The sequence below is a fragment of the Aphis gossypii genome, chromosome 1 (genome assembly GCF_020184175.1).
Source record: "Aphis gossypii isolate Hap1 chromosome 1, ASM2018417v2, whole genome shotgun sequence".
Lineage (NCBI taxonomy): Eukaryota > Metazoa > Arthropoda > Insecta > Hemiptera > Aphididae > Aphis > Aphis gossypii.
Window position 1 is genome coordinate 88553122 of NC_065530.1, and position 21858 is coordinate 88574979.

The following is a 21858-nucleotide window of genomic DNA, read 5'->3' on the forward strand; positions in this document are numbered from 1 at the left end:
ATATTATATATCGACCATTGAGTATAATTCATAGTATATGTGATGTGTCCATATCAATATGTCATAGTGATCTTATATAAAACATATTTCGACAACTGAACTTAATTTCTTATTTATATGAAGTAATTAACTTAAAAAAAAAATACATCGTAATAACGCATTAAATTCACAAACCACGAATCTTGAACTTCTAATATATACTTTTTGACGGTAGAGAATTGATAGACTCGAGCCGGAAAGTGACCTCGTGTGTATAGGAAAAGGAATAAGAAAAAGACATATTTATCTATGTAGTAGGTATATGGACGGAGCAGGCTGTATTACACACGTGTATTATTATGAAAAGACGATACGATACGTAGAGACCCGTTCGTCGATAGATATAATATGCGCAAGTTTATATACATGTATACACATAAATGAATGTACGGGCTCCGATGAAGACGAAAGAAAAATATTAAACGAGTTGGCGACTGAAGCAGCAAAGATGTATAGAGGATAGGGCGACTACGACTATACGACGACGGTTCGTTAATGTTTATAAGGCGCACATAAATATCGTTCAGTTTCGGGGCCCCCAGAGGGTCAAAGCTGTCGAAATTCCAATGAACCGGTCCTAACAACACACGAGTCCAACCTAAACCCCCCTCCACCATCTCCACCTGCAGCATCCACACGCTTCACCATTACTACTACTCTGCCGTATCTTGTCTTCTTTCTCACTGTTATTTTCTTATAATATATAAACGCATATCGGGTAATATATACGCATCTCCATCGTCTTTTTCTACATAATATTACTACTACTACTTGACGTGTACGATATTATTATAGAGTCTCGTCTATCGTGTACATATTGCGCTGCACACTGTGCGGGTCTGAGACAGAGCGGTTCGATTAGAATTTCTTCGAGAAAACCGGTCGACCGACTTACATGCAACGTACACACACACACGTTATAACAGCTCGATACCGGTACAGAGTTTGTTGAACTTGGCCCAACCCGCATTTTTAATTCTACCGCCGCCGCCGCTACCACCGTCACCCTTTCTCTGCGCAGTCAGGTTTAACTAAATAACTAAACCAATGTATATACATATAATAAACGTTATACACTTAAGCATATTATATACAACTACGGCAAGTATAATACAGGTATGTATATTATATTTGTGGCGTGCGGCGTTTAATTATTTTCGATGCGCTCAGGAGGTCCACCGTCGATTTGCTGCACGCAGCATTAATCCCGAGACGACGATGGGTGAAATAAAATTCAAAGAAATGTTTTCGTTTGGGGATTCGCGTGTTAAGAGGGCACCACACTCACATGTGTTGTTAACGTCTTACAAGTGCGTAACATAGCGAATTTACGCTCAGAAGATTACGTTTAACTCCATTAGTTTAAATATTAGAGTGAATCGATCTAATATGAAACTTGATGGTAAAAACTTTATCTATGTTGGTATGTTGATTTTTCACGACATTTCAATTTTTTAAGCAAGTTATACGCATAAAATATAGCGAAATAAAAAATACTCATAACTCACTTAAAAACTGAATAATCGAAGTTAATCGCTTTTAATAATTGTTGTCAATTACTGTTCTGGTAGTTCAGTACCTAAGATAGACGCCGTGTATATAATATGCATGTAAATATGTAATATACAAATACGTTCTATATTTTATCTGACTTACATTATGCAGTATTGTATTGTAGATTTATTGTACTAATTAATGATGATCAACTTAGAATTAGGCGTAATGATGTCAACAAGATTGGAGGAACAACAGATTCTACTATTTTAATGTAGAGCCACTCGTCTAGTACTTGTATGCTACCAGTACCTATATGATATTTACCGAGCACATATTGTACACAGCATTGTAGTACATTGGTATGGTATGTATAGCTAAAGCCTTAAACCTAATCTATGAGTACCCTTTTTGAAACTTACCTATCAAACTTTCCGAGATGGCGAGGTCCAAACAAATATTTTTATTCATCATTGTGTTATAAAAATGTAAAATTTAATGTGAAAACTTTATTATATAGCTTAAATTTACGAAATCATCAGGATTTATAAAACTGTGTTCGTGATTCACCATTTAGTCACCCCAGTCATAAACAAAACAGACCAGAAAAGCTATCTCTCAAGAACTTTTTAAAAGGACTGAAACTGATCTAGACATTTAAAAAAATAAAATATAATAATCCGTGACAAAACTTGGATTTATAGTGATGTTGAAACTATGCGTCAATCATTATAGTAGAAATCAGCAAATTCTCCTAAATCAAAAAAAAGCAAGACATATAAGATCAAATATAAAAGTCATGTTAATCACATTTTTTGATATTCGTGAGATAGTTCATCGTGACCTAACTAACTGTCATAAAGGATAATAGTAAATCAGAAATTCTGTTTAGAATTTATGCAAAGATTAAGTGAAAATATTAGGGGAAAAAATCCAAAAAGTTTAAAAATAGGTAATAATAATAATAATAATAATGGTTCTTGGATGTTGCCTCATGATAACGCCTCGATCCACAGCTCATCTTTGTATGAATAATGAAATAATCTAACAAATATTTTTTTTTGTGTACCACCTGTCTACCTCATACCCTTATTCACTATACAAACACTTACGTAGTGTGCATATCTATGAAATATTGTAACTCGTTGTACTATAAATTCCTATCTATTTTCAATCACTTAAATACGGGTACATCAAGCTGCATAGATGGAAAAAATTCTACGATGAAGTTGAGACACACTCTCTTTCTCTGCTAAACCTACATCTTCTTGTGTTCACAATATAATACACCCATCACATACTAATGATAAGCGATCCATCCAATACATTAATTTTACGTTTTTTCTACGTAATTATTAAACCTAGTGTTCCAGTCCATTAATACGTAGGTACGTTATATTATTAATTATTATACATTATTTTATAGGTAAGCTTCAGAAAAAAGATGACACTATTATTATGTTTTTCTATTTTGTTTATTGTTTTTTTTTCGAGTATATAATATGTGTGTATCGTGTAATACCTATATTGTATTGACTCTATTGCAAACAATCGTACGAATATATGTTATACTGGATGCCAAAAAATGTAGCAGACTGTCACATTGTACTTTTTATCACCATTTTTTATTATACTATTACACCGTTAATTGCATGCCAAATGCGATTGCAGTAGTAAAATTATAATATGATATTATATGTGTATATTTATATTTGTATGTTATGTATATATATATACTTATAATATGTACGGACAGACAAGGTAATTATAATTACTATAATAATAATCGGTAATAATTTCCAGTGTTTTTTTAAAACGTGCATTACATACGGTATAATAAAATATATTATATAATATGTATTTTACTAAACCTCATTTTCTTGGTAACAAACTCAACCATATAGATATATAACTATAGGTACCTACGTCGTAAGGTTCATACTACACCGTTACTTAAGTAAAATGCCTATTTGTACGTTTTAATTGTGAAAAAAAGAGACGTATAAAATTGCGCTCATGCCGTTATTGCTATAACAGTCCGTGTGACTTGCATTTTAAACGTATATAATAATATATTATTTTAATGATAACCATGGTATATTATATACTGCCTACCTTCCTGTAATAGACGGATGGAATTGCGAAACGCTATACTCAAATGTTACTATCCGAAGACGAAAATCCAATTATAATATATGACAATAATGATGATAACTGTTCGAGATGTTTGTAAGATATCATCCCGTAATAGCTAATAATAATAATAATAAAAGTATAATAATACGATAAACGCAAATTATTTTTTGTCGACAACGTCAGTTTAAATCCGTAAAACGCCCTTTTTATATAATAATAATAACAACAATATAATATTGCAATATACAGGTAGAAATGATTATACCAATTATCAACCCTTAATAAACGCGTTGTACCTACCTGTAACTAATATAGGTACAATATTTTTTTCCCCGACCACAACGTTCGATCAGTGCACTACTACAGCAACACAACAATGATAATATTAACAATAGTAATATAATAGGAGTTATAATACTAATTTTTTCTGCGGATCGGGTGCTAAACGACGGGTCCTCGAAAAACGGGTTGGGAAGGGGGGGTGAACAAGTTTTTATGTCTTGGCAAATGTTTATTATTATTTCATACCTATTCGGACTACTCGTAGTACTTAACTGCTAATACCTATATTATAGACTATAGTATATTCCATTTTACGTTTTTGTTATTTTATACCAACTCAATAATGCTTTATCGATAGCGTCAATATCGTGTGATCAAACGTTTCACCGCTACAGTTTCCCGACTTTTAATTTAATATTAGAAAAAATATATTGACGATGAAGCAGAATAAATGATGACTTATACAATGTTATTATAAAAAAGTATTATACTATTATGACCGAGCAAGTTTTCTGTTTGATAGGATGATATTGCAATAGATTATTATATATAAGCCAACTGTAGATGTATTAAACAGTAAACGGTCTAAACGTTGCGTGATAATGAAAGACCAAAGTAATCCCATTTGAAATATAAATGATTAATAAGGTATTTCATAAATTATTAATGAATCTATCTACCAATCTCCATTAGGAGATTTTTATTTTTAATTAACAACAAACTATGACATAATAATATTTGAATAAATTTAAAATTTAAATATACACATTCAAACTTTAATGGTCAAATTATAATTTAAGCTTTAAAAAGCAAATTATACAGACATTATTGTGATAAGAAATAATTTCCATGATTTTTACTAAATTATAATATAAATGCTAAACTCTATAAATACCTACTACTTAAAAATTATTGTTTACATATAAAATGTGATTATAAAACTTATATATATATATGTATATATAAATTACAACTTAACTGATGAAACACATAATTGGACAACTTTACTGTCAGTCTGTTGGCCCACGTGAGTACCTGATTAACCAACATTCACTGGAAATCCCCAAGTTTTTTAAAAACAGTCTACTTTTCTGGTTTCATGCTTTAGTCTCAGGGTCAAAATATTCACGCTTACTTATTACACCTGCTGCATATGTATATAATATAGATGGACTGCAGAGTGATGCTTTTGCGGCTTGGGAGACATTTTGATAATTGATGCACACACCAGTATAATATACATAATTCGTGTATACGCTGGCACAAACAGTGTTTTAAAAGTGTCTATAATATACATAATTCCTAAGATGCGGTTGCACTCGTTGCAGTGTTTCATTCACGGTTGCATCAGTGTAAAACAGTAAATGCGTTCAAAAATATGTATGTACAACGACGCGCTTGCTGCAGACTCGTAACCGTCTCGATACTATACTGAGCCGAAGTGTCTGTGCAATATTGCACATACACTGTATGTCTGTATAATGTATAATATGGGTTAAGTATATGCACATGCGTGTATGCCTAACCCATATATAAATAATACGTGTCACATGTACAACATGCGCAAAAATGGCGGCTAATATTATATACATATATATCATGTGTGCGTGCGTTTATATACAGCGTGATCCACACGTCTATATTTTTTATTCTATAGCAATAAAACGGATGTACTCGAGCATAGTGTCCCACTTATTTATTAAGTATTGGTATCTTGGTATTTATTATACTACTTGAATGTGCATTATTACGACATATAACCATAGTAAACGCTCTGTATACATTCCATACACGCGTTTTGTTATGCAGCGGATATTATGCAATACAGTGCAACGAGTCCCGTTCGCATTGTATGCAAATCGCACGTGCTGTATATAACAAGTATATTATATATATACAGTATACCTATTATACATGCATAGTAAATACGCATTGGTCGTATGACGGACTTTACGCTGCGGCCGCATGTAGGGGTGCGCCGATGAGACGTTGGTCTATAACATCACATAACAATGAAAGTCTGAAACGCGGGGTAGAAATACAAATAATATAAACGTACTGCAAAAATGGATGGACGGGAGCCATCATTGTTGTCATCATAATATTATATACATATACGCGTGCATAAAAGATATGTCATGTGTGTGTGCATGTGCGTATATAATATAATTATAATAATACGATGTATAAAACCCTCGTTGAGTGAGTGCGCTCCTCCTCTATATAAATGTACGCGATTTGGAAATCGCAAATAAGTTTTATCGAGCATATTTATAGCTCGTTTCCAATTTATTTAATGAAACCCATGCGGTAATACTCACAAAAAATAGAATCTTCTATTAAAAGCTCTAGCACTTTGTTTTTAATTTTTAATCAATACTAATTAATATTGTAGTTGGTAAGTTACAGATAAATATATACATAATGTTTAATCCCAAAAACCATTTTTTTTAGTAAATTTCTCAAACTTACTTCGGTTTTTTAAAAATATTGATCTCTATCATGATCTTGTATTTATCCGGTATCCCTACTTCAGATAAATATACATATTTTAGTTAATGACAAAATTATAATTCATATCATTATAAATTTATAAATATATTAATTATTATATTTTACATTAATTTTAATATGAATTATTCCAATGATCTAAATTTATAGACCACTAAACTAACCTATAGTTAGTTAGTTAGTACCTAGAGCACTTGTAAATCTTAAACTTATCAATAGATTTATAAGCACTAAAAGTTATTTGAAAATGTAACAAACCAACAAATATTTTTGATTTACGATAAAAAAAAAACGACTAATGTATCTGTAAAAGTAGCTATAAACGTGTAACACAATGTATTAAAAACAATTCTATAGATACTTACTTAGAGTTACCTATATTTAATTGTAAATTTTCAAACTTGAATAACTTGAGTAGATTGTATAGCTATTACTACTGTTCAAGCAGTTTTGACCTATATAAAGAAATGAATATTGTATTAATTTATATGCGATTTATCGACAAATGTTCAAAATATTAAAAAAAAATAATAAAAACTATTTATAAACCCTTATAACAGAGGTTTTGTTGTAATTTAAAGTTTTCAAAATGCATTGATAACTGTTTCAGTATAATATATTTGTTTAATATGAATTAACAATCCCTATACAACGACTAGTGTGTTGATAGGTTCTTTTCAAATTTGGCGCCGGAGCGGCGTTCTTTTACAAATAACTATATGTCTAATAATATACCCATATATTATATAGTTTGACTAACGACGGGAAATTAAATAGTCATCAAACCGTAATATATAGTATGGTATAATGTATAGTAAATAGTAATTGAATTTTAATTCGTCGTTACTCGGCAGCACGACGACAATGTGACGTATGCGGTTGGTATACCCATGTAGCTAAAGTATAGGTACATGTTATTATAACATTAAATTCGTGTTCATTATACTTATAAATCTTGTGATCATAATAATTATTCGTTAAATTCAAGTGCATATTATGTCCGCCTATATTATATATAAATATAAAACTCTAAGTGATATTATACTACTCTAAACTCGTCTCCCTGTAAATACAAAAAACTATTTTGACGTATTTAGCGAAATAAATGTTTGTGTATTTTTTAAATATTTATTGAAATTGAATTTGAATTTGATGAAAATCAAATGTGATAAAGTGTTATATAATAAAATTATAAAAATATCGTATGGATTGCGATTACAGATTTTAATCTAGAATCCAACATAATAGATTTTTCTTTACTGAACTTTAAGTTTTTAGTATGTATATTCGTTACGATTATAAAACTATATGTATTTAGGTCGAAGTTATGCTGTAATATCAATAAAAATAGTTATAAATTATATATAGGTACTAGCAAAATAGGTATGTTGCGTATGATGATAAATTTGGCATTTACATCATACCATACTTTAGTACAAAAAATATTATCGTAAAGTGGATTGTGCGACCTAACCTTTGTAAGAATTCAGAGAGTCCAAAACTGCAGACCATAGTCTCTCCTCTACCACAAACCTCTACCTCTAACCTTCTTGAAGACAGTCAATATTTGTAAATTTTTAAATTTTGAGTTTTTCTCAGCGAAATACTTAATACCGTTTTTCAATTATTAGACACTACAAAATACGTATAACCACGCGTATTATAGGTATAACTATACATAAGCATAAACGGATGATATAATATAATATATTAATATTATAATTTATAATACATGCTTCCGGTTACCTATTAATTTCTGCACTGTATATTTAATAATATTAATAATACGCCTTTTCGCTACTATATGTAAAGGCTCCCCACAGAGCACTGTCGCATTATTTACACCCGTCCATACGTCAGAAACGATTATAATATATTACGATAATCGTGAAGATTCAAAACTATGTAGTGTATAGATATATACGTAACAATAATGTATAGGTACGCGTAACCATTGGCGCGGTTTTGTTTACAAAAGATATTACATAAATATATAATAGACGCCCTGGCGTAGCAGTGGAGTTGGGAGTTTTCAACCCTTTTAACCGCGGAGGATCGTTCGGGTCTGCATGCATGTACGTTCTCTGCTTTTATCACCGTACCAACGCCCGAGTGCCTTGAACGTTTTTTTACTATGTTGTTTTTTTTTTAAATAAAAAAGGTGTGAGTGCTGAGACCGATTTGCATATTTCACGACGACGACACAGCGACAAGTCACATACGTCACCCCTATAATACAAAACGACGACTAAACGAGATAAAACGCGTCCCAAAATTGGACACGCGGGTAAAAATATATTATATAAGTATACAGTATAATATGTATACTGTCAACGATTTCGTCTTCAAACCAGTTGCATTGTTCCCAAGGGTAGGTGCAAAGGTGTATAGTATATACCTATGTGCATTATTATGCATCCGAGTACCTCCTCTTCTGTAGTCTATACATACACACACACTAACATTGATCGTATATTATGTACGATGGTATTAGCATATATATAATAATATAATATACGCACACGCTGCAATAATAGCAACTGTACTATGATAATAGTAACTTGCGGATGAGTCGATAATAATATCATTGAAAAGGTGATTATTATTATATGTATGTGTGTGTGTGTGTGTGTTTTTATGTACGTATATCCGATATAATAAAATATTGTTATTGGCGGGTCCACAATTTATTGCCGTCTACATAATATTATATATTATTATAACCCACCAAGCCAGTAACGCCCTGTGGCAGGGTTTTATTATTAAGGATAGCTGGTACCTAATCGTATAATATATGTATAGGTCGACATAGGCGTTTTGCATTTGAAAAAAACGTTAATTCGCGCCTGCGGGGCTGATTGTGTAAAAACCGCCGACGTACACATAATAATATGAGAATTTCCCGATTAATTATAATATACCCATTATTATTATTGATGTGATAGTAAAAATAAGAGCCAAAAGGTGTATAAAGTAAAAAAAATGCACGCGTATACTTCTAATAATATATAGATATATACGTAAATTATATTATATACTCTATATCGCGCTGTATTCGATATATTATGTAGTCCGCCTCGCTTCAAGTTATAAGGATTCTTATAGACTTACAAACGTTATGTTTTTTTTAACTTAACAAATATTTTTTTATACTTGTTTAATTTCTAGCCAGATCTTAAACTAAAAATAAAAAGCTAGGTAAATATTAGTATATTACATATTATAAATATTGAAATATTCAGTAAACATAATACACAATATTAAAGTGTGTTAATTGCATAATTACTGCGATTCAAAAACAAAAACAAAAAAAAAAAAATGAAAACAGATTCCAGTTTTTATTTTTCGTACTAATCATACAATCATATAAACCAAAAAATTAAAAACCACGAATTTTGACTTTTTTATTATAATTCATCCGTTTATAAAAAAATCATCCATTAACATCACGCGAACGTTTAAAAATGTAAAATACATATTATATTAGGTACGTATAAATATTCAAAATTAGACTAGATCTGTGATTTGATTAGCAATTACCTATGTTGTTGCTCATATAGGTCCAGGAACAACGGTATGCCAAATAGTTTAAAGTTTGTCAGTTAAGCAAAGGTCTACGAGTACAATAATATAAAAAGATCTATTCTCAGACAGTGGGATTTGGATTATAGATTTTGAATATTGAATTTATTCTGGTTGGGTGTTTATTTCCAAAGTAATTGAAGTAAATAATTTTGGACTCAAAGCCGACAATCCTCACAGTCTACTCACAACCCGTCTATACACGACCAAAATATTGCTGGTATATAATTGAAACGCGTCCAATTAACGTGGTGCTGATTGCATACACAACTCCGGAAAACGTATGATTATATTATACAATTTATTTTGTTGTATTTTACTTACACCTGACTACGACTACGACAACAATAATAATAATAACAGCCATCACAGACGTATGTAATATAATGTGATACACTGATACAGATCTTCATCGTACCCTATAATTTGACGACTCTCCGTATTTATCGCCACCGGTGTTTCACCGTCCTCCACCAAAGGAAATCACATTTCTTCACCCTGAACCGACGACGTCGTTATTATTGTAAGGATATCCTTATTCTCCGTCATCGTTTCGCCATACCCACGTGTATATACGCAATACTAAACTACGAGTGTGTGCGTATAAAAACTCAATCTTTTTTTCTGGTTTACTATTTGACTAAACTCCTCTCCGAATTAACAATGTTTGTGTACTTACTACTTACCAGACTACTCATTGCGTATACGAGTATATTATGTTACAAACGGATTTATCGTGATAATATTGTGTATATTTAGCACGCTCTAATGCGCTACATATTATTTTAACTGAAATATATAAATATTTATGTATATTATTTATCATCAACGTCAACAATGAATTCTCGGACTGCAGCTATAATACATGCATAATACGCGAGGACTGCGTGCGCATTGCAAACCAACCAATGCGTGCCCAATGATGAGACACGCGGGCCTATAAGCTTATTACGAATTTCTTCTACTTGTTATTCATTACTTTTTTTTTCATTTACCACATAATTGTATATATGTGTTGCATTATATAATATATGTATATTGTGTGTCATTATCTACTAGCTTGTCACAGACACACGTTCTACATCTACATAACGTCTTACAGTATTTAGGTATATGTGTGTATTATGTTGTTATATTGTACATACATACAACACAACAGGGAGACTTTGACGTTATAACTGTTTTTCGAAACAACCTTGACCTCTACTTGCTAGCTCGTTCCGTCTCCGCTTCCTGCGTGAGTGTGCGTGCCATCGCGAGTTTTTTCATTATTAATATTATTATTATATTATGTGTACAAAACTAATATCTTTATAGCTGGATTATATTATACAGTGTTGTAGTGTTACTTTTTATTATTATTATTATTGTTATTATTACGCGCGTATTATACGTAGGTATAGTTGTATAAAAAGGTATTGAGTACAATATATTTTATACATATTATACAGCGGCGCGCGCCGTTTTAAAGTGTCTAGTCCTAAGTATAATATTTTATTATATTTATAATATATATTATGTGCACCGTGCGATGCAGGTGCCCAAACGCAATATTCAGCGTACCCGCGAGAGACCTATTGTTATATAGTGTCGGCTGTATTATGTTTTATATTATTGTTATTATTATTACTATTACATGCATCTCGAGTCTTTTTTTCTATCTGAGTTCGTGTACCTAATTATAATGTAATTTATATATTATTCGATATCGTATTGTGATGAAAATCGGGAAACAATATGCATTTGTGTACATGTATTATAAATTATAATATATACGATATACCTTTGATAAGTATAATAACATTGCAATAATAGGATTAATCGTACAATATAGTGTAAATCGTTGGTAAACGATTATCGCACGCTTTTTGTTTTCGATAAAATTAGTATATTAAACACATACACCACGATCAGGATTAATAAAGTAATATTAATATAATAATATATACCTACAATTTCACGATGCAAACACGCATTAGTGGTTCTGCAGAAACTGTAAAGCCCTGGTTTCCTACAATCACGCAGCGGTCGCTACTGTGGCAAAATTTGCGTGATCACGGATGCGTTGTTGTAGGAAACCAGGGCTTAATCGAATTGAAAAGGCCAAAAAGTATATAATTGAATATGAATTGATAAATTAAAGTCAGGCCTATTAGATTGCAATAAAAATTGTGCTTTGGTTGTCTGAAATAATTTCCTCATTACGAAATTGAAATTAAATTAATTTATTCTGCACGGTCTTTATTTTTTACTTAACTATCCAATAATTTTGTACATTTACTACCAAAATAAGTACGTGCACACATTTAACGATATTTTAAATTAGTCAAGTTAACCAGAAAGTGAAAACCATAATACATTTTTTTTCCAAAATCAATAGTATCACAAAAGGATAAAAAAATAAAGTAAAGTTTTGTGATATGAATCTAAAAACGCCGTAAGTAGACGACTTAGTAGATGTCATCACACAGTAGTCGTCACTCATCTTACGCATAATAATAATACTAATAATACAATAATAAAATCCATATCATCATGAATAATTTCGCAGTTGTAGTCGTCATCGTCTCACTGGCTAAATGCTTCATAGTTTTTGCAGTACGATATATTATAATTTATAATATTGTGAATTATAAAAGAAAGGTTATTCAATTTTCTGGTAGGGGTGAGGTCCCGACAGGGGATGTCGTACGCGGGCGCGGAGACCACCGTCGAAGAGAATATATATTATACACATAAACATTATACGTATGTGTGTTTGTGTGTGTGTGTGTGCGCGCGCGTGGTTACGTGCGCTAGCGCGTGAGTATAATAATATAATAAAGAGACTACAAATCTACATTATGGCCGTAATGTTTTGGATCGCATTGGGGTGCGAATGTGCAGAGATATAAATCGTCGGCTGCTGCAGGTTTCATAGCCGCCGCTGATAATATATATATTTTTATAGCTCATTTCATCGCCCAGAAACGAGTGCACGTTATGATATTTTTGTCGTCGTGAAAAAATCTTCGAGACGTCATTCCGGTGGATTAATAACGCTTAAGTCTGTTGCCGTCGACGCGATGAACAATAAACGGGCGAGGGATACCGATGGTGGAGTTCGTTTTTCTAGAACCCTTGTATATAATATATATACACGCATACATATTTTATTTCGAGGGTGGTTTTTTTTTATTCAAGTCCAGTAAATTGTCGTATAACGCACGATCCGTGTTTTAGATCATCTCTCTCACGCATTCCCACATCCTACACCGCCTGAAAATCTTCTTATATAGATCATCTCCGGCGGAGACGCGCATTGAGTGGTCTGTACTCTTATATATATATATATGCGTTTCGGGGGAGTTTTTCTAAATGGTATAGACGCTTTCCCGGAATTGTCGCACGTCTGAAATAACGACGATGGTGTTTATTATAAACGTCGTTGTCGTTATCGTCCGGAAGTCGTTAACACAAGGAAATGGAAAGAAAAAAATGATGGAAGTAAATCGAAACTCGCCGGAACGTTTGAAAAATTGACAGGATAAATATATAATACAACGTCCGCCGATGAATAAGTAAATTAGCATGTATTCACCGCTGCAGATAATAATCATCTCTAAGCTTCTGCGGAGTAAGGACATTGTATACATTTATACTACTTACAAAACATTTAGGTTTCTTGTAGAATGTCTACTAACTTTTTGAAAAAATCCCTATTATATAATATTCGTTCATACAATTACAATAACGATAATATCGTTGCGTACTATAAACAAAAAACATGATATTATTAATATAGTAATAATATGTGAGTCATGGTCATGCACAATGTCATATTATAATATTTTAAACTAAAATGGTTTATTATTCACATAAATATATATAATATATACTCCAAATGAATAATTTTAATAAAACGAATAATATTGAGATACAAATTACGCGTATACACTTATATATACATATTACATTATATACAGCCTGTATACTCTGTGTACCTATATAATGTATAAAACCCATCACCGAACGATCATAATATATAATATAATAGTTTGAAATATAAATAATACAATACATCGGTTACGTATATTATTGTGAGGAGATAGCGATAATGTTTAGCGGAGCTGTTTTAACTAAAAAATATTTCTTAGTATTAACAATGTAATTAATATGTCTATGTACCTATAAAGATGTATCACCTGTGATAGGAGTAAATAATTATATTCTAAATTCTAATACACACTAATGTACAATACATAAATATAGATGATGCGATAAATATAACGTAGACTTCCTAAAATAATTGAGAAACTATAGAAATCGCGTGATGAAAAAAGGAAACCGTTTTTTTTTTTATTCGACAGTCTACAATCTAATGTACATTATATATGATATGATATCATGTATAATACCTACACCTTTATGTGTGAGTATGTTATTAGACATAAAAAAAATACTTGAACGTTCGTTGTAGTATTTTATAGATTATAATTTATATAAACGAGTAAACGACGACGTGCGCTCATTTTACAAATGTCTAATATATAAGATAATAAAAATTAAAAAATATAAAATAAATGATTTCGTCGTTACAGAAGGCAGTGAACGGATTTTAAATTCGTTCAATAAGAATTGTATTCGACCAATGTATGTTTAAACTTTAAATACATACTTCGATACTCGTATATTCAGTTTACCTTTATAATCGGTCACCACATGTATAGTCCATGCCAATATTGTGATTTAATAATATTTTTTTTATAAATAAGCTGTTATATTTTAATATTTTTTTACAAGTCTTAAAATTAGTTATAACTAGTTAATACATATTAGATTAATATTAATTTTCATTTTATATTATAGGATTAGATTAGATTGTAAATATGATGTGTATAGTTGAAGAAGTCCAGTAGATTTTCGGTAGATACGAGAGGTCAATAAATTTATTCCGTGGGGGTAGATGCAATTTGAAGATAGTTCTGACTTATACATTCTGCTATCAATTATGATATGTTGAACAGCAATGAGGATCATACCAAGTAATAATAATTATCATTACTGAATGTATAAACTATATATTTTAGGATTTTTAATTACGCTATTCTCCTTATACTTTATACTTTATAGTATATGTTGGAATACACGATATTATTGTTAATTTTAATACACTTATATTAAATACGAATCCAAGTTTATAACATTTTTCATAGTTGTCCGTCATTTTAGCTCCTTCTTTGAATGTTTTAAGTATAGTGAAAGAAAAAATAAACACTCATAATAATATTAATATTTCTAGCTGATGCACCGCGTCCCGCAATAATATAATATTATAAATTATAATTATATACAAATATATCTATATACATCTATCGAGCCCGAGCGGCAGTATAAAAAAGAAAATTCTATTAAAAAGATGTCGTTTTCACATAATAATATACATTATGATATTATATTATGTATTTAGTATTATATGTATACACATTATAAAAGGTATACTATTTTACATATTATACGCGTGTGGCGTTGCCTTTGTGTTTCCGTGGTTGGCATGTATACGTGTGGGAACTGAGAACCTTCTTGCGTCGTCGTCACACACATTCGAGGTAGCATGCACATTTGCATATATTGCAAACACCACTCGCAGCATGATAAAGGTGAAAAAACAAGAAGGATTAGATGGAAAAAAGGTGTGGTACTTATATGATGGTGCCATTTAAGTTTTAACACCCATTCGACGGCTGATTTTTACTCACCGTTTCTAAATTTGAATAATATTTAAATATGTATAAGATTCCGCTCGGCCGCTGTGGACGTGCCGGTTTGATTGTGTTTATAGCGCTTTATATTATTCATGTTACATATACCGCGGAGCGATAGTGGCGGATCGTGAGAAAATAGATTTCGCCTGTCTTATTATTACACAAAAAAGGGTGAACCTTGATGACTACGATGACATATTATAATACGATTGTCGATTGCATATATACGTGATAAAGTATGAATTAAAATAATTATAACAATACAATTTATCATTGGCTACTCGGCTACAAACGAAAACCTCGTAAGTCGAAATTTTCATTTTTTTTTTTTTTTTATTGGATTGCATATATTTATGTGTGCCTATATTTATTTTATTGTATCTATATTATCAATATCAAAACGTAACAATTTTTTACTGTTCCTAAATAATTTGATAAAAGTGACTTACGAGGTTTTCGTCTATAGCCAACGTTATATAATATTAATAATATTATTGTATTATAAATAGTCATCGCGTGAGTACCATAATGCATACTTGAATTAATGAATGTGTTCTGAGTTCTATGAAAGACAAACGTATAATATGCTTATGATAAATATACCTATAATACATTAAATATAAACTTAATTATGGATATAAATTTATTTTCCTAATCTACGATTGCCATTGTCGATGCAAGAGCAATACAAAATTGAACCAAAATATTATCATTAAACTATTACAATATGTAACCAAAATTTGGATTTTAACGGCCCCAACTCTACAACTCATTTGTACATAATTTATGAAACATTAAATTTTTTTTTATGTTAAATTCTATTGATATAACATGATCTGAACATAAATCATAGTTCTCAGTCAAAATTATTGTAAGGTTTATCAATTATTAGCGAAAACTTTTACTAAAAATTATGTACCTAAGAGTTAAAACTATAAATATAGAAGAAATATAGTTATAAATATATATAAAAAAGTTAAAACTTGTTTACTCATGGTACTCATGGTACTCATGTACCTACCTTGAATAATCATGATATTAAATTAGGAATTGAGAGAAGACAGTCGATCAAAATGTACGAGAATATAAGTCCTATTATTTGTGTTATTAGCCTAAAATATTATTACACACAACAGTATATTATGTCATCTTAGTAATACACTCTAATACTCTATGCATCTAAAATTATAGTAATTATACACATAAATAGGTTTTCATTGATCACAATTTTGTGGGCGAATAAATTTTCGTACATTTTTGAAACATACTAATACGTGTGCAAACAAGTCTGCAACATTTTAACCGTATACCTTTTAAGTATCTACACGTCGGATTCGTCGGAGAAGTATGAAGATCTCGTTTCCGCGATTATCGTATACAGTCCACACGTGGCTGCGTTCTAAAAGGGGTGTTTTTTGGCAGGGTTAAAAGTTCAAATCCCTTATTCCTCCATGGAAATCAGTCTGAGTTTGTACAAGTTTATATCTATAAACGTATCTTTGTTTACTTTCGATCAGGAACCCTCTTCGCCACTACTAACCACAAGTGCAGAGTACAAAAATTAATTGGATACGTATCTACCTGTTGGGTAGTAACAAAATATAATATACAGCTATAGGTAGTATAATTTCGATTATCACTTCTATCAAGTATACTATTTATTTATTAATTTGTTTTTTTTGTTTATTTTTTGTCGAAAAATCAAACGTGGAATCACATTGAAAAATACTATTTTTATTATTAAGAAAGCACAAAACATAATGCTATGTATATAAAATATATACTATACGCGGAACGGTAAAATATAAATGCTTAACGTAATGAAAACATTTGTACACACGCAATATTTACTTATTTCTTGAAAGATGTCGTAATATATATTATTTTAATCGTTATCACTTCATGATCATACTGTGTATAATGTGTAATATGCGCGATACGAACGTAAGAATCGACGGATTATCGTTCAAGGACAAGTCCTAAAAAAACTTTACTACCTAAATCACCGTTATATAGTAATAATAATGATAATGGTACTTGTATAAATCACATAATATATATATACTATAATATATGCAACATGCATGTGCAACGTCTCTCGTCGGTTTTCGTTTTACTTTTCTCACTTTCAGACGATAATTAAACATAATACTACGCTACATACACAATATATAGATATATTATAAACTAAAATAATATAATGAGTCGTTATTAATGACGTCATGTTAACATATAATACCTACGAGTATACACGGGTTATGTATAATATTACGATAATAATTGCGTTCGGAAACCGTGAAATGATTTCGTTAAAAAATGTTTATTATATACATAAGACCGTAATTTTAATATATTTACACGATTTGTATGTAGTGTTAATATTCTAATTATTTATAAATTTACAGGTATATATAATTACTATTTATAAATCGCGGACATGCTTTAACCAATGCATTTACTTTATCAATCCAAATTTAACATTTAAAAGACGAATTTCAATAAAAAATGTTTAATCAACTGATCTATTGATAATGGATTCAAAAGCTATACAGGAATATAATAACACTAAGTAATAAAAAATGGTCATAAATCAATATGTACGAATACTTAGTATTATGTATTTATTTATTAAGGTATTATGAGCACGTGACTACTATATTGTGTATTTATGTATAATATATTTTACCGATGATTGTTACGAATCAAATATTTTATATAGACGAGCTTCTATAAATATTCAATTCCTAAAATTTTACAAGATATTGCCTGGTTCGTGAATAAGAAACTGAACATTCTGTATTCGTTATAATAATATAAAAGTACCTAATGCATAGCGCGACATAATATGTAGAAAAGGATTGACCGTGATATTTCCAGTGTTTGAGGTCACGGCAGTTTTAAATTAGCCTATATATTATACAATATACTTAAAATGCGACATTTCGTTAAGAGGAGCGGGCGCCCTCCAGTTAAAAAAGAACCGTTGCCAATTGAACTATAATTATTATTACAATTATTTCCAAGCCACATGCGCACAATATTGCAGTGTGGCTCGCGTTATTCCCTCGAGAGTTGAGACGACAACCGCAACCGTCGTGCGTTTATATAATAATATATTCCGACCTTATATTAATAATAATTTTATTCTCTTCGGTTGTATCTTCTCATTTTAAATGTTATAAATGCGTTCATGCGTGGTTGTGAGTATAATAATCATGATTCGATTTTATGGTAAGAAGGGGGACGTTTACAAGCCTAGGTTTTATGTCGACATACTCCGCTGATCATCTTCACCACACACGGGAACGTATACCTACCTATATTCGATATTATGCATATTTACTATAATTTATTAGCCGTTGTATCACCTTATATGCAGGTACATATTGTTTTATGTATAATTTATATCATATATATATATATAAACACTGTACAGGAAACACAATTTAGGTATATTAATATGATGTGATGTGATCATAGATATATGCGTTTTTATTAATGTCGTAAGACCGCTATGGCATGGCGCAAACGCGAGAAACACACGTGCTTATTAAAACTTTACAAGGCCGGCAGGCGGCAGGTATTATTTAAAATGTTGTATAAACAAAAATAGTGCCTTCATCATATTATATACATAATACTGCAGGGTCGGGATTTATTCATTGAAAAAAATATATTTTTTTATACGGTTAGAAGTATACTTAAACAATTATAAATATATTAGCAAATCACTACAATTTTACATAAAAATATAATTTCTTGGTAATTTTTTCGATAAGTATTTTTATATCGTTATCGAGAATAGAACACTGTTTAAAAAAAAATTATGTTTAAATATTGCACATAGATTTTTTTTTAATGATAAACGTTTTAAGTTATTAGTTATTAAGACTGTTACCTACTGGCTACTTAAGTGAAGTGCATCACAACTATAACAATAAGTATAATTAGTATTTAAATATAGCTGCTCTTTGCCATTTTATTTTGCTCGTAGAAACTTAAAATGCTTATTAATAAATATAACTATTTTTTTTTTAATTGTAGGTAAAACAAAAGCGTTTCTACTATTTAAATACGTACGAGTATTAATTTATTTTTAAAATCATGAAATAGATTTAAATGGCACATTTACCCGTATTACAAAAATATGCGCTTACTAATTACTAATACAATAACCATAAATTTAAAAAGGGTGTGCAAGTGGTACCGATCTGCTATGTGGTAGATATTAAATGAGTCGCTGTAATAGATATATTAAATTTAAATTCATTGATAAAATATCATTTGTATACAAAAAATGATTCTAAGCGGAAACAGTTTATCAACCTATATATCATCAAGTATATTTTATTTTATATTTTTAGATATTACTATTAGGAAAAGTAATTGATTTTACTATTAGTAATACTATAGTAAATTGAAAAAATGTTGTCGAAAACATTGCATTAAAATATATCATTGTACAGTATATAAAAATATTATAATACATACGTCAATACTAAATATTTTATGTACCCATGAACAATATTTTTGAACTAACAAAATAATGAATATTGCTATTCATAATTTAAATATATAATTTCGTCTAAATTTGAACTTAAAATGTCTAAAATGTATGCTTATTAATTTTTTTAGATTTTTTAATTTTAGTATAAAATACTTATAAAAAATTTCATTTTAAATTTTTTTTTAAAGACTATAAAAATTACACATTTTATAAATTTTAAAATACTAATGGATAAGCAAATTTTCATAATTTTGTCAACATTTGAACTATAAACGTTTATAAAAATAAATTGTAGGCACTTATGTATTTAAATATTTTTAGATATCTATAAGAAAAACTTATGTGGAATCTTGTATAAAGTTTTAATGTATTTTTAACCAGCGTATATTTTTTTATCAATATTTATAAATAAAAAATTTCAAATGTTTATAAATAATAAAACTCAGAGTCAAAATATTTTTAAAATTATACTATATATTTAGAAAATATATCCATTTAAACATTTGTTAAAAATTTCAAGATCTACGATTAATGACTTTCGAATTATATGAAAAAATCAAAATCAATTTGTCAAAAATTGGATTAACAAAATAATTCCCATTTTTCCTTAATTGTTTGTTTATTTTTCCTAATTATTTAGAAAAATACTGGAGTTTTTAAATTTGATCTTACTAAACTACAAAATAAATCCAATTTTCTTTTCTAAATAGCCCTAAAAATTAAAATTGAAGCAATTTTTCGATTACTTATTTTGAAATAGAAATAAAAAAACACATCATTGTAAAATAATCTCTTCAGAATCTAAGTTCTTTTATTAAGTTTAATAATGAGTGAATTTACTTTTAATTATATTACAGTTTGTAAAACGTAACTGAAATGTTAGACATTTATAACGTGAATTTGACATACACTTTCAACTTTTGAACTTCTTACCTTTTTTCTCTTCTTGAACCTAAATAGAAGATCTACAGCATGACTAATGCAGCTGTAAAGGAGGGAAAATATATATATGGTACATATATAGTCGCGACGTGATCTATTGATCGGATATTTTGTCGTTGTTAAAGATTACTGCACGAGCTCGTCGAGGTTGACCTAAAAAGCGTTTAATGTTGTTTGGTGTGTACAGACATTGATTCTCCTAAACACATAATATTATAGATATGAGAACGCACGACGTATACGTATTACGTGCACGTAGTCCAATTTTGGAACACGTCCGGTCTCCATTGCAGCGGTTTTCCGTGGAAGATGGCCAACAATATGGTATATAGGTAGAAACGGTGATGCACGCGTAAAGCTCGTGGTGAAAGTCACTCGGCTCGGTTTCGTTCTCGCGTGATCCCTCTAAAAATAGAGGTGTTCGAATCCACTTAGTGGACAATTGGAAACGCTGCTGTAATAATTCTACTGCTCGACAAACTATATTATACAGCGTGATGATTTTTTTTAGCTTACCCTATTTTTACAATTAAATTATAAACATTACTTGAGAAAATTATTTTTTAAACTTTTAAGTATGCGCTTCTCAAATACTCCTTTTTATGTTCTCTTAGATTATTC

At 30.1% G+C, this 21858-nt stretch overlaps 2 long non-coding RNA genes across 2 annotated transcripts in view; one reads left to right on the top strand and one right to left on the bottom strand.

The window, feature by feature from the left end:
- Positions 1-4624: 4624 nt before the first annotated feature.
- Positions 4625-6424, bottom strand: LOC126555840 (uncharacterized). Its single transcript, XR_007606966.1, has 2 exons — positions 5087-6424; positions 4625-5004 (listed from the first exon to the last, which is right to left on the bottom strand). It is a non-coding gene; the product is annotated as an uncharacterized LOC126555840 (long non-coding RNA).
- Positions 6425-19018: 12594 nt separating this feature from the next.
- LOC114128465 (uncharacterized) overlaps positions 19019-21858 on the top strand; it is a 53749-nt gene continuing 50909 nt past the window's right edge. The window contains exon 1 of the long non-coding RNA XR_003592758.2: positions 19019-19167. This is a non-coding gene — a long non-coding RNA (uncharacterized LOC114128465). The remainder of the gene's footprint in view (positions 19168-21858) is intronic.